This window comes from Dasypus novemcinctus, chromosome 1, assembly GCF_030445035.2.
Source record: "Dasypus novemcinctus isolate mDasNov1 chromosome 1, mDasNov1.1.hap2, whole genome shotgun sequence".
Classification (NCBI taxonomy): Eukaryota; Metazoa; Chordata; class Mammalia; order Cingulata; family Dasypodidae; genus Dasypus; species Dasypus novemcinctus.
In genome coordinates this window covers 103,863,240-103,877,259 of record NC_080673.1, presented here as the reverse complement: position 1 = coordinate 103,877,259, position 14,020 = coordinate 103,863,240, and positions in this window count along the sequence as shown.

The following is a 14,020-nucleotide window of genomic DNA, read 5'->3' as shown; positions in this document are numbered from 1 at the left end:
CACCATCTTGCTTCAACATGTGGCAACAGACTTTAATGAGAAAGCAGCCTGAGTTGGACTCTGTAAGCATTTACCCCAAATAAATACCCTTTATAAATGCCAACAGATTTCTTGTACTTTGCATCAGCACCTCTTTGGCTGTCTAATACAGATGCCCATTGTCACAACTGTTATTCAATATTGTGCTAGAAGTCCTATCTAGAGCAATAAGGCAAGGAGAAGAGATGAAAAGCAACCAAATAGGGAAGGAAGAAGCGAAACTCTGCAATTTGCTGATGATATGATCCTATACCTAAAAAATCCTGAAAAATCCACAACAAAACTACTAGAGTTAGTAAATGAGTTCAGCAAAATGACACAATACAAGATTAATATGTAAAAATCAATATTATTTCTTTGCACTACTAATGAGCAATCTGAGGAAGAAGACAGGAAAAAATTCCATTTACAGTAATGACTAATAGGATCAAATATTTAGGAATAAACTTAACCAAGGACATAAAGGACCTATATTCAGAAAACTAAAAACATTATTATAGCAAATAAAGATGACGTGAAATGGAAGGGCAAAACATGTTCATGGATTGGAAGACTAAATATCATTAAGATGTTAATTCTACCTAAAATGATTTACAGACTCAACACAATCTCAGTAGTCTTCTCTGCACAAATGGAAAAACCAAACATCAAATTTATTTGGAAGGGTAAGGGGCCCAGAATAGCAAAAACTATCTTTAAAAGGAAGAACAAAGTTGGAGGACTCTCACTTCCTGACTTTAAAGCATAGTACTTAACTATAGTGGTAAAAACAACATGGTATTGGCATAAAGATAGACATATTGACCAATGGTGTCTAATTGAGAGTTCAGAAATAGACTCTCACATCTATGGTGAAGAGATTTTTGACAAGACTGTCAAACCCACCCAGCTGGGGCATAACAGTTTATTCAGCAAATGGTGTGGGAAGAACTGGATATCCAAAACCAAAAGAAAGAAAGAGGACCCCTATCTCACACCATATACAAAAATTAACTCAAATGGATCAAGGACCTAACCATAAAACTCCTAGAAGAAAATGTAGGAAAACATCTTCAAGATCTTGTGGTAGGTAGTGGTTTCTTAAACCTTACTCCCAAACCATGAGCAATGAATTAAAGACAAAAATAGATAAATGGGAACTCTTCAAAATTAAACACTTCTGTTTCAAATTACTTTGTCAAAAAGTTGAAAAGGCAACCTACTAAATAGGAGACAACTCAACAATAAAAAGAAGCAATGCAATTTAAAAATGGTCAAAAGACTTGAATACCTTGTTAGAAAGCTAATGTCTCAGACTCTGTACATCACGTTAAGTAAATATGATGTGAATAGGGTATAAGAGTATCGCTGTGGAAGGAAAAAGGTTTTGTGGTGGATGTATGGGAGTGCTGTATATTATATATATGCATTGCTGTGGTCTAGGACTCCTGTGAAGAGAAGCTGAATAATTAGGGGGAAAAAAAAAAAAAAAAAGAAAAAGATAGGATGTAGAATTTTTTCAAGTCAACATTCTTTATCTAAGTTCTTTATCTAACTTTATCCAAGTTCTTTATCTAACCTTTAAACCCATCGCTATATGCCATTCCCTAGTAAGGGACCATGACATTATATTGGGCTTCAAATTTCAGGGAGTTCTGGATCACAGAGTGTTTCAACAATGGCAATGGAGGGATACTGGTATGGGATACCAATGACAGGTGATATATGGCTGACAGGGAGCTGTACAGAACATATGTCCAGGGTGCATGGCAATGTTTGGATATACTCATAGTGGCAACAATTAAAAACCACAGCAGGGGGGGTACTGGGTTCCTGGCCAGTGGTGCTCTGTCGTGGTCCCTAGGGGAGCAGCGACAGTCTCCCAGGTACAGTGGCGGGGACCGGGAGGGAGTGAGGGTTCAACAGTGAGCCCCTGATGCTAATGACTATGCTTGTGAGCTGATAAGCCTAAAATAAGAACAAGGCCTAGAGCAACATTGTGCCTGGGAATTTCCTCCTGTCAGCCTTCATGTTACTCAAATGTGGCCAGTCTCGAAGCCAAACTCAGCATGTAAATGCAATGCCTTCCCCCCAGCATGGGACATGACACCCGGGGATGAGCCTCCCTGGCACTGAGGGACCACTATCAACTACCAACTGATGATGCAACTGGTAAATGACCTTATATGGAAGGTTCAATGCGGATCAGCAGAATATCCCTGTCTACATAAAATAACATGACTTTAAAATGCTGTTTGACCTAAAGTAAGGGGGAAATGGAAAGGAGAAATGAGTTTATATGGCTACGAGTTTCTAAAAAAGAGTCTGGAGGCTGGCAGAAGGATTGCCCTTATGCACAACTGAGTAGAGTCAGAGAGACAGATAAAGCAGATACAACCCCCAGATATTGGTTCCTTTGAGGGCTAAAGAGACCCATGGGAGTTATGGTCATGGCCGATGGGGTTAACTACCAGGTCAGATGGCCCCTCTTTGGAAATGGTGTTTATGTGTGATGAATCTGGACTCAGATGGGATCTTCCTTCATAAGACTTTCATGCTAATGTGCTGGAGGTGCAGTTAATGTTGGGGTTTAAGATATATTTAGGGGATTTGAATCTCTGGACTGACAATGTGATAGCCAGGTCCTGAGCCTCAACAGACTCCAGCACCTACAATCTGATTTATTGGACTTACCACACTCAGCTAAGATGGAGTTGAAGAAGGACAACCACCACACCATGGAGCCTAGAGTGATTACAACTGAAAGTGGGAGGATTGCATCCAGCATCCATGTGGAATCTGAGCCTCCTCTTGACATAGAGGTGCAATGGACACAACCAATCCAATGTCCACATAGAAGAGGTGGCATTGGATTGGGAAAAGTGGACATGGTGGCTGATGGGTATGGGGAAAGGCAGGAAGAGATGAGAGGTGGAGGCGTCTTTGGGACATGGAGCTGCCCTGGATGGTGCTTCAGAGGCAATCACCGGACATTGTAAATCCTCACAGGGCCCACTGGATGGAATGGAGGAGAGTATGGGCCATGATGTGGACCATTGACTATGAGGTGCAGAGGTGCCCAAAGATGTACTTACCAAATCCAATGGATATGTCATGATGATGGGAATGAGTGTTGCTGGGGGGGGGGGGGGGAGAGGTGGGGTGGAGGGGTGGGGTTGAATGGGACCTCACATATATATTTTAATGTAATATTATTACAAAGTCAATAAAAAAATAAATAAATTAAAAAAAAAAAAAAGACTTGAATAGACATTTCTCCAAAGAGAAAATACAAATGGCCGAAAAAAAACACACGAAAAGATGGTCAATATCACTAGCTCTTAGGGAAATGCAGCACAAAACTAGTGAGATACCATTTTATGCCTTACAGATTGGCCATTATTGAAATAAACAAACTAACAAAACCAGGAAACACAAGTGCTAGAGAAGATATAAAGAAATAGGAACACTCCCTCACTGTTGGTGGGAATGTAGAATGGTGCAGTCTCTGAGGGAGATTATTCCTTAGGAAGTTAAATGTAGATCTGTCATATGATCTGGCAATCCCGCTATATGAATATATTCAGAAGAACTGAAAGCAAGGACACGAACAGCCTTACGCTCAATGTTCATAGCAGCATTATTCACAATGGCTATAAGATGGAAAGAACCTGTATCCATCAACTGATGAATGGATAAATAAATGTGGTGTATATATATATGATAGAGTACTACTCAGCTATAAGAACAAATGAAGTCAGATTGCATATGACAACATGGATATTATGTTAAGTGAAATAAGCCAGACACAAAAGGGCAAATATTGTATGGTCTGACTAATATGAAGTAAATACAAGAATGAATTCATGGAATTAAACTCTAAAGTATAGGTTACTAGGCAATAGAGTGAGGATTGAGAAGGGGGAGCTGATGCTTAATGTATTTAGAATTTTTAATAAGGTTAATTGTAAAAGTATGGAAATGAATAGAGTTGAGAGTAACACATGATAATGAGTATAACTCACACGGATGACTTATAAATGTGATTGTAGCTGAAAGGGGTGGTAAATGTCTATTGAAAGGAAACTAGAGAATAATCTAGGGAATGTATAACAATGATTTCAGTGTGAGATGAAGATTGTAATTAATAGTATAGATATAAGAATTCTCTTCTTTTACAAAATGCTAGGAATATGGTGATACACTGGAAAATTACCACTAGCATAACTTATGGGTCATAGTTAACAGAAAAATTGTAATGTTTTATAGCAATGGCAAGAATATATTACTTCAATACTAAGGGAAAGCAATAGTGGGGTATAAGAGGGTATGTGATTTTTCTTTTGGAGTAACAAAAATATTCTAAAATTGAGTGAGTTGATTACAACACAACTTTGATGAAAGCGAGAACCACTGAGTGTACACTTTGGATGGATTGTACAAGGCATGGGACCGTATAACACAGTGAACAGGTGGATGATGGACTGCAGTTAACAGTACAAATATGCAAATATTCTCTCATGAACTATAACAAATATACAATAGTAACATACCATGTTAATAATAGGGTCGTTTGTGTGAAAAATACACCAAATATAGATATGGACTTTAGTTAACAGTAATATTTTGACAATGTTCTTTCATCATTTGTAACCAACATTTCACAACGATGCAAGGTGTTGGGGGTAGGGCCATGTATGGGAATCCTGTATTGTATGTGAGATTGTTTTGTAAATTCACACCTTCTCTAATTTAAAAAAAAAACTTTAAAGCTTTTGTAGCAGTTTGATATAGTTATGAATTCCAAAAATAGATATTGGATTATGTTTGTAATCTGGTCTATTACTGGGCATGACTGAGTTATGATTAGGGCTTTGATTGGGCCACATCATTAGGGCACAGATAAAAGACATGACAAAGGACAGAGTTGGAGCTTTTTGATGCTGAGGGGTTCTTAATGTTGGAGTTTTGATGTTGGAGTTTGATGCTGAAGCCTTAAGCTGGAGCCGCAGGAAGTAAGCACACAGAGGAAAGAGAAACAAACCCCTGAAAGAAAGGAAACTTGAACCCAGAGAGAAGCAAGACCCTGGAAGAGAGGAACCCAGGAAGACTGAACCCTCGCAGCTGTCGGCAGCCATCTTGCTCCAACACATGAAAATAGACTTTGGTGAGGGAAGTAACTTATGCTTTGTGGCCAGGTATCTGTAAGCTCCTACCCCAAATCAATACCCTTTATAAAAACCAACCAATTTCTGGTATTTTGTATTAGTACCCCTTTGGCTAACTAATACAGTTTTTGAGCCTCAAAGGATTTTATCATGACAGTCAAATTACAACCTACAAATGGGAGAAAATATTTGGAAACTACATAGCAGATAAAGGTTTAATATCCAGAATATATAAAGAAATCCTTCAACTTAACAGCAAAAAGACAAAAAAAAATTTTAAATGGGCAAAATACTTGGCTCCAAAGAAGATATTTAAATGGCCAGAAGGCACAAGAAAAGATGTTCAACATCATTAGCCATCATGGAAATGCAAATCAGAACCACAATGAGATTCCATTTTACACCCATTAGAATGACTGCTATTAAAAATCAAACAGAAAATAACAAGTGCTAGCGAGGATGTGGAGAAATAGGAACACTCATTCATTGCCAGTGGTAATATAAATTGGTGCAACCACTGTGGAACATGGTTTAGTGGTTCTTCAGAAATCTAAGTATAGAACTACCATAACCTGGCAATCCCAATCCTAGGTATATACCCCAAAGAATTTAAAGCAGGAACTCAAACTGATACTTGCACACTGATGTTAATAGTAGCATTATTTACAATTGACAAAGGATGGAAGCAACCCAAGTGTCCATCAACCAATGAATGAATAAATAAAATGTTGACTATACACACAATGGAGTATTTTTCAGTTGTAAAAAGGAATTAAATCCTGACACATGTGACAACATGGATGAACCTTGAAAGACATCGTTTGAGTGAAATAAGCTAGAATCTCACTGATTCAAAATAATTAGAAATAGCAAATGTATAGAGTTAGAATCTAGAATACACTTTATCAGGGGATGGGGTTGGGTTAGGGAATGGAAAGTTAAGGCTTAAAATGTAAAGGGTTCCTCTTTGGAATGATGGAAATGTTTTGGTAATGGATGGTGGTGATGGTAGCTAACATAACACTGTGAACACAAGTAACAGCACTGTAATATATATCTGAATGTGATTAAAAGGGGAAATGTTAGATTGTATATAGGGCAACAGATTACAATTTTTTAAAAAAATCTGTGGAACTACACTACACAAAGAGTGAACCCTAAGTTAAACTATGGGCAATAGTTATTTGTACAATTATTTAAAATGTGCTACCGTCAATTATAACAAATGCTCAACACCAATACAAGGTGTTAATAAAGAGTAGTGTGTGGGACTCCTGAATTTTATGCATGCTTATTTTGTAAACCCACAAAATCTCTATTGAAAAAATAGCAATGAAAGATCAAACAGAAATTATTATAAAGCAGTTCTGAATTTCTAACACATAGGAAACCCACTTGAGTCATAAAATTCCAAATGACACACACAATCTTTGAGAAATTCTTCTTAAAGCAAACAGTAGGAAAAATGTGTTTAAGTTTGCCCTAATTCTTCCTATAAAAGGAGAAGATATTTTCTATCACATTTGTAACTCTGCCTTGTACCCAAATGCACCACATTTACTAAGTTCACAATAAATACTGTTGACAGAATGAATGACAAGGCAAAAAATAGCTTGCAGTTCTTTTCAGTTTTTACAAATGTGGAAAGCATATTAAAGCATCTGCTGATTAAAAATATGCATGTTTTGACTTGCATATGAATCAAATTAACATATATAAATTCAGCATCTTCACATCATCAGAGTTACAGCCATAGCCAATGTAATTTTCCATGTTTCTTCTTGAATTCATCAACTCTAGAGTGACATAATTAAGTTATTAGGCATAAAATAGTAATGATTTATAACTATAAGCTAACTTTTGCTTTATTTCATTTCAATGTTCATTTATCATCTAAAATTTTTAAAAGCCTTAGATCACTGAAAATCTAAACTTTTATGTTCAAATTTGCTCTATTAATACCAAATATCACCATAGAAAACTAAACTTTGATGTACAGCCTAAGAACTACTATCCTTCAGTTTCATGCATTAGGATTAAAGAAAGCACTGTATGTTGAAACTTAGCACCCTCTGTCTTATGTAACACCAGAATTGCCCAAACTTCAAAGTTGCAGTTTCTTTAGCTTCAGCTTCTCTGCCCCTCTGCTGCCTGCTAGTCCATCACCTCTCCTTACCTCCAAGATCCCATCCAGTGCAGGGAACATCCACTGTGATGTAATAAATTAACCCATGGACCAGGCAACAACCCTGGGAGGAAGAATACAGTCAAACCGCAAACCTAGACTAGACTATAAAACCAGGCCTGGGCCAAGACAGTTAAGAGGGGGTCCAACTGTACTGCCGTTGGTAAGAAACACTTTGTCCCTTCCTTTTAACTCCTCAGTTCCTCAAGATTCACTACTCCCTGGAGTACTTCTTTAGAACCAAGGATGTAGCTTAGGTGGAATCTCGAGCTCCCAGCTTCCTCTTGCACCCTGCTAGTGTGATATTCCTTTGGCACCATAAACGTGGCACCCTAAAACTGCCCAGTGCTTTGGTCCCTTGGTCCTCCCAGGGTGGTAGGCACTGAACATAGAAGAAAAGTAAGGGACTCGCTAGAGTAGTGTTTTCTAGCCTCGTCTGGTTATAAGAATCAACTAGGGCTGTTGATATAAATACAGATTCCCAGATCTTTTCCCTAGACATTCAAATTTAGTGGGTCTCATTTGGGATCCAGGAATCTGAGTTTTAAGCAAGTGCCCAAGTGATTTCCTTCACCAGGGTACTTTGGAAAATACTGAGTTCAAGCACTCTTCAAAGTGCTCCCCTTAGTATTCCTGTAGGGGAGAGTTGACCTGTGTGGATTCAAGCTCTGTTGCCTACTGGAGTGATGAAAGTGAATGTGCTTTGTGCACTGGAAAGTCAATGTAATCTTAGCTTTGTTGCCTCTTGATAATTCTATATCTTTAGCCACAGCCACTGGGACCATATGCATGGCATGGGCAAGCCTCTTCTCACTACACAAGGCTAATTGGCCAGCCACAGTACCTGAGATCCTAGAAGATGGAGGAAGAAGAGAAGTGGTCAAAGGCAGAAGAGAAAGAGAGGAAGAGTCTGGAGCAATGGATAGAATCTGGAAATTAATGCATATGTATTTCGATCCACAGCTGCTTTGGCTGTGCATATAAATCAAAGGAAGAAGGAAAGAGATGCAGGAGGAAAATGCAAACAGCTGGGTAAATTCAAACCTCTGTTAAATATGAATCTTCAGATATTTAAGACTGAATATGTTAGCTGAATTATTCATTTGTTGAACTTCAAATTTCATTTTTACTACTATGCAAATGGGCGTGCATTTGGCTCTGAGACAGAGCTAGGTGCTAACAAAAGCACATGCATGTTGGGCTGCCAGACAAAATGAGGGACCTGCAGGTTTTACACATCCACATGAGGTTGCCACAGCTGGGAAAAGTTTTCTATGCTGGCAGTTTTGCCACTGACTTATCATAAACTAAAGACAGATGTCCTTAGATCATGGTCTCCCCCTTGAACACTAAGACCAGGTCCTTCCCTACTTATTGATGAAGAAAATTTGCAGTGATGCCAAAAATGAAGAAAATGAGTATACTTACAGGATGCTGGGAGATAAATTATAGATAACACCTGTCCTCTCTTTGAGGCCTGAACAAGAAGTTGTGAATTAAATAGTAGCCTGCAGAATCATCTGGCATTAAGGAAAAACGTAGCTCCATGTCTCCCTGAAAAAAGGCATAAATTCAGTCTTTTGTGATTGCATATATTCCTGCATAGTACTAGGGAACAGCACTGACTTTTTATGATTCTGTCTAGACCCATGGCTATACAACCAAATATTAGCTACTCAACTTAGCAGAGGCATGTTGCACAACTAAATAGCATGAGAGTAAAACAGGGAAATCTCCTAAGAGCAATTGTTTTGGAAAAAGTCTTCAAGTTTCCAAATAAACTCAAAAGATTTAAGAATTCAAAATCAACCCTCCTCAAGTTAGAAAATTATTTTAGCCTCCATAGAAGTCACCTACCATTGTGACTTTCCAGGGCCACCTTCCATTGTGACAAATCCAAGGAGTTGGGTTGCAGCCAGGAAATGCCTATGGGATAATTAGAGAGTATTAGATGCCAAAAATACATTAGATGCCAAATATACCTCAAAGTAGCCTCCTTTGATAGTTATGTGAAATATGCAGAAGACACTTAACAACTCTCATTTTCAATTATAATTCCTTAGGTTATACTACTTTTTCCTCAGATATGTATAAGAATAAAAGGTTTTCCATGCCTATCCTGCTGATAAAATTTCAATCACTGAAACTTTCCCTTTAAAACTAACAAGGCTTTTAATCTCCCTGAGTTGGTCAGATAATGATTTTACAGGCCACTCAGAATTACCAGAGAGAGCTGAAATTGGAGCTGCACAGATAAATGAGATTCCTGTAGATAACCCACATAATTTAGGGCAGTCAGGAGTTGAAGCCTCTTCCCTTATTTAACCTTGTACCAAAGTGGTTGTGGATAATTTGACTCCCTGTCCACCTTTCTCTGGGAATGGAAAGTAAATTTTAGGAGAATGTTAAACACCCTATGAAGGAGAGAAAACTGTTTATGGATTTAGGATGCTTAATCTAACTTCTCATGACACCTTAGATCAGCTACTGCACAACTTGAAAGCTTTAGTTTCCTTACCTGAAATGTAAGAGGTTAGACTGTCCCTGAGAGTTAGTGCCCTTGGGTTCTGGAAGAACTCTCCTAAGTCCCTGCTTGGAGCAAGGTATGTGGATTCTGGGTTGTGGTTCTTGAAACAGTTCTGCTTTTTCTCTATTTACACATTGGGGTTTCACAGAAGATTTCATTTGCAAAAAGGTATCTGATGCTAAAGAAAGTTTACGAACCCCTTGAATAAAATGATCATTGCCTTCCAGCTCTCATACCTTCTGATTATTTTTTTTTAAGATTTATTTATTTATTTCTCTCCTCCCCTCCTCCCCCCGCCCCCCGTTGTCTGTTCTCTGTGTCAATTTGCTGTGTCTTCTTCTTTGTCCGCTTCTGTTGTTGTCAGTGGCACGGTAATCTGTGTTTCTTTTTGTTGCCTCATCTTGTGTCAGCTCCCTGTGTGCGTGGTGCCATTCCTGGGCAGGCTGCTCTTTCTTTTGCACTGGGTGGCTCTCCTTAGGGGGTGCACTCCTTGCACGTGGGGCTCCCCTACGCGGGGGACACCCCTGTGTCGCACGGCACTCCCTGTGTGCATCAGCACTGCGCATGGGCCAGCTCCACACGGGTCAAGGAGGCCCAGGATTTGAACTGTGGACCTCCCATGTGGTAGACAGATGCCCTAACCACTGGGCCAAGTACACTTCCCACCTTCTGATTCTTAAATATTCAATGATGAGAGGAGATCAATGCCTGCTAAACAACCAGAGGGTTCTTGGTTAAAGTATTAACTAGATATTGATAGAATCTGAAAAAATGAAGAGTGCTTGAAGGATGTGAAAGAGGAAACTTGAGAAACCCAGAGTGTGAATCTCTCCTCCAGGCCAGGAAAAAGGTCTGTATCACATCCTCTTCTTCTCAGAGCAAATTTCTCCTTACTCAGTGGTTCTCAATTCTAGCTATCCAAGAGATTTACTGAAGAACTTTTAAGTAATACAAAGGTCTGAGCTCCATCTCTGGGTCTTATGATTCCATAGATGTGGGGATGGAGCTTTTCCATCTATTACCATTTTGATGAGCAATAAGGATCAAGAATCTCTTCTTGGCTTCAGATATCCTACCTTTACTGAGATTGCTCTTGTAAAAGACATTAATGACCTTCTACAGTGTCAGTTACCATTATTAGGCAGATGACTCCAAATCTAACTCTCTAGATATAACTACTCTCCATCTGGGTGTCTTACCAGCTCTTTGCCTACCGCAGCAGTTTGGTATTATTTATGAATTCCAATAATAGATATTGGACTACATTTATAACCTGTCCTGTTTGCACATTAAATTGTATTAGATTCAGAGAGTTCTCTTTTACTTGATTAAACAATGATTAAGGCTTCAATTGGGCCATGTCAGTAGATGTTGCATCCCCACCTCCTTGGTGGGCAGGGACTCACAGAGAAAACGACAAGGCCCAGGAGTTAGTGGGAGTTTTGAGCTGGAGCCCAGGAAGTAATCATGCAGAAGGGCAGAGCAGCTGAGCCTGGAGAGAATCAAGTCCCAGGGAGAGAGACAAAGCCTAGAGAACCTGATGGCCTACAGCTGATATTGGAAGAAGATGGGACCATGGATCCTTAAGAGGAAGAGGAAGGCTGAATGTCAGCAGCCATCTTGCTCCAATACATGGTGAGGGAAGTAACTTATGCTTTATGGCCTGGTAACATTAAGCTTCTACCCCAAATAAATACCCTTTATAAAAGCCGACAGATTTCTTGTATTTTGCATCAACACCTCTTTGGCTGACTAATACTCCCACCAACCAGCCTTGAGTTCCAATATTATCCTATCTGTTAGTGGCAGTATCTGTTAGTGCTTCAGTGACTCAGGATCCCAGTAACTTGGTGTTATCTTTGGCTCCACTATTCCCTTTGCTTCCAACATCTCATCTACATAAAGTTTAATAAACCTGCCCCTACACTGGACCCTAAATCAGCTCCCACCATTCCATTCCAGTTGCCACTCCTCATACCAGGCTCCCTATATATTTTGCCTATACTCTTTACAGTCATCAGGGTTTTCATTCTCCCATTTTTATCCCCTTTATCCTTACAACTCTGACTTTGTTTGCTCCTTGTTTAAATACCTAAGATGGCTCCCTGCTGCCTACCCTTTAAAAATAACTCCCTTCATTAATCTTTTAGACTCTACAATAGGAATCCAACTAAGTTTCCAGTCCCATCTTTAATTACATGGCAGCATGAACACAATCCACTAACAAAAATGTGACCCAAGCTCTGTAGAGACCCAGGGCAGAAAACAAGCTGCTGAGGAGTGCTGCAAACAACAGTGCCCAAGGGAGGAAAAAAAGAGAAAAACCATGGCAGAGCAGGCAGCCAAATGGTACACTCACTCAATTCAGTTACTGTTGGCAGGATACCCTAAATACAAAGCAGACTTTTCTGGAGTGACCCACCCTTTTGGGTTGATATCATCTAGCTTCCTGGGGCAGGATAACCTAATGGGGAAGAAATTGGAAGCAGAAAAGTCCCACAGAGAAAAAAAGGGGGGGGATTTAAACTGAACTGATGCAAGATTGGAGGGTCCCAGAACTGAAAAATTTAAGGAAAATAGTTCAACAAGTGAGGGAGAGAATGTAAACAAATCGTAGGAGCTGGGGAGAAAATTCTGCACAAATCCAAACAGATCAGATCAAGAGTCCCACAGAAGGACCTGAAGAAAGGAAGCTTTCTCCTGTAGAGCAACAATTACACAAAAACTGCAATCTTAAAAATTGTAACACATATCCAGGGCAAGAATCAGATGAAGAAGAGTTGAAAAAAATCTAATCGGTTAAACTTGGGTTATACTAAAGGTCCAGAATAAGTTGGACCATGTGTCAAGAAGAGCCTTAACACAAAGCCAATCAACAACAAAACCCTAAACAAAGGGAGAAACTGACCTTTAGAGTTAACTCATCAAGACAATCAGATGCCTAGACATCAGCAAAAAAGTACAACCCATATGAAGAAACAAGAAGATGTGGTGCAATAAAGGGAGAAAATTAAAAATTCAGAGGAGACACAAAAAAATTAGGAACAACTGATCAAAAAAGTTCAAACAAATATTCTAAAGCAATTCAGGAAGATGAAGGAAACAGAATAAAGAGATAAGGGATAATTAAGAAGATACTGGGTGAGCATAAAGAAGAATTCGAAAGTATAAAAAGAAAAATAACAAATTATGGGAATGAATGTCACAATATTAGAAATGAAAAATTTACTAGAGTCATACAACATCAAATCTGAATAGGCAGAAGAAAGAACAAATAAACTAGAAGACAGAAAATGAAAATCATATAGTCAGAAGAGCAGAGAGAGAAGAGAATAGAAAAAATGAGCAGTGTCTCAGGAATTTTAGTGACAGCATGATGCATACAAACATATGCGTATGAGTGTCCAGAAGGAGAAGAGAAGGGAAAGGGGGCACAAAAAATATTTGAGGGAATAATGACTGAAAACTTTCCAACTCTTATGAAAGATATAAAAATATATGTCCAATAACCTCTAACCTCTATATATTCCTAACAAAATAAACCCTAAAAGACCTACTCCAAGACAGAAACTAATCAGAATGTCAAATGCTAAATATAAAACGAATTCTGAAAGTAGAAAGAGACAAGCAATTCCTCATATACAAGGGATCCTTTATAAGACTAAGTCCTGATTTCTCATCAGAAAATGGAGGTGACTCATAGGCAATCTATAATACTACGCTAGGTTTCAATTTCACATGAACAGGGTTCATAAATACAACCATCAGTGTCAAGGGCCTGGTGTATTGGTCAGTCCTTCTTCACTAGACACTGCCCATGTAATCTAGGATTCTTGTTGCTATATTAGAGAATGTAGCAGGACTTCACAGGATGGGAACTCAATATTTTTTCAGTTATTGTGTAGGTCTCTACCCACAGAGACAACACCCTATGACCACTTGAACATATTCATGTTCTGTAAAGGCATGCCCTAGGTGCACCTCTCCCACACAACTGCCTATCACCCACACCCTGCACCAGTGATCCTCCCCTGCCACAGTTACGATCTTTCTGCAATCCAAAACCTCCCCAAACCAAAGGCAAAGAATAAAAATAAAAAATAAATAACTAAAAAAATAAAA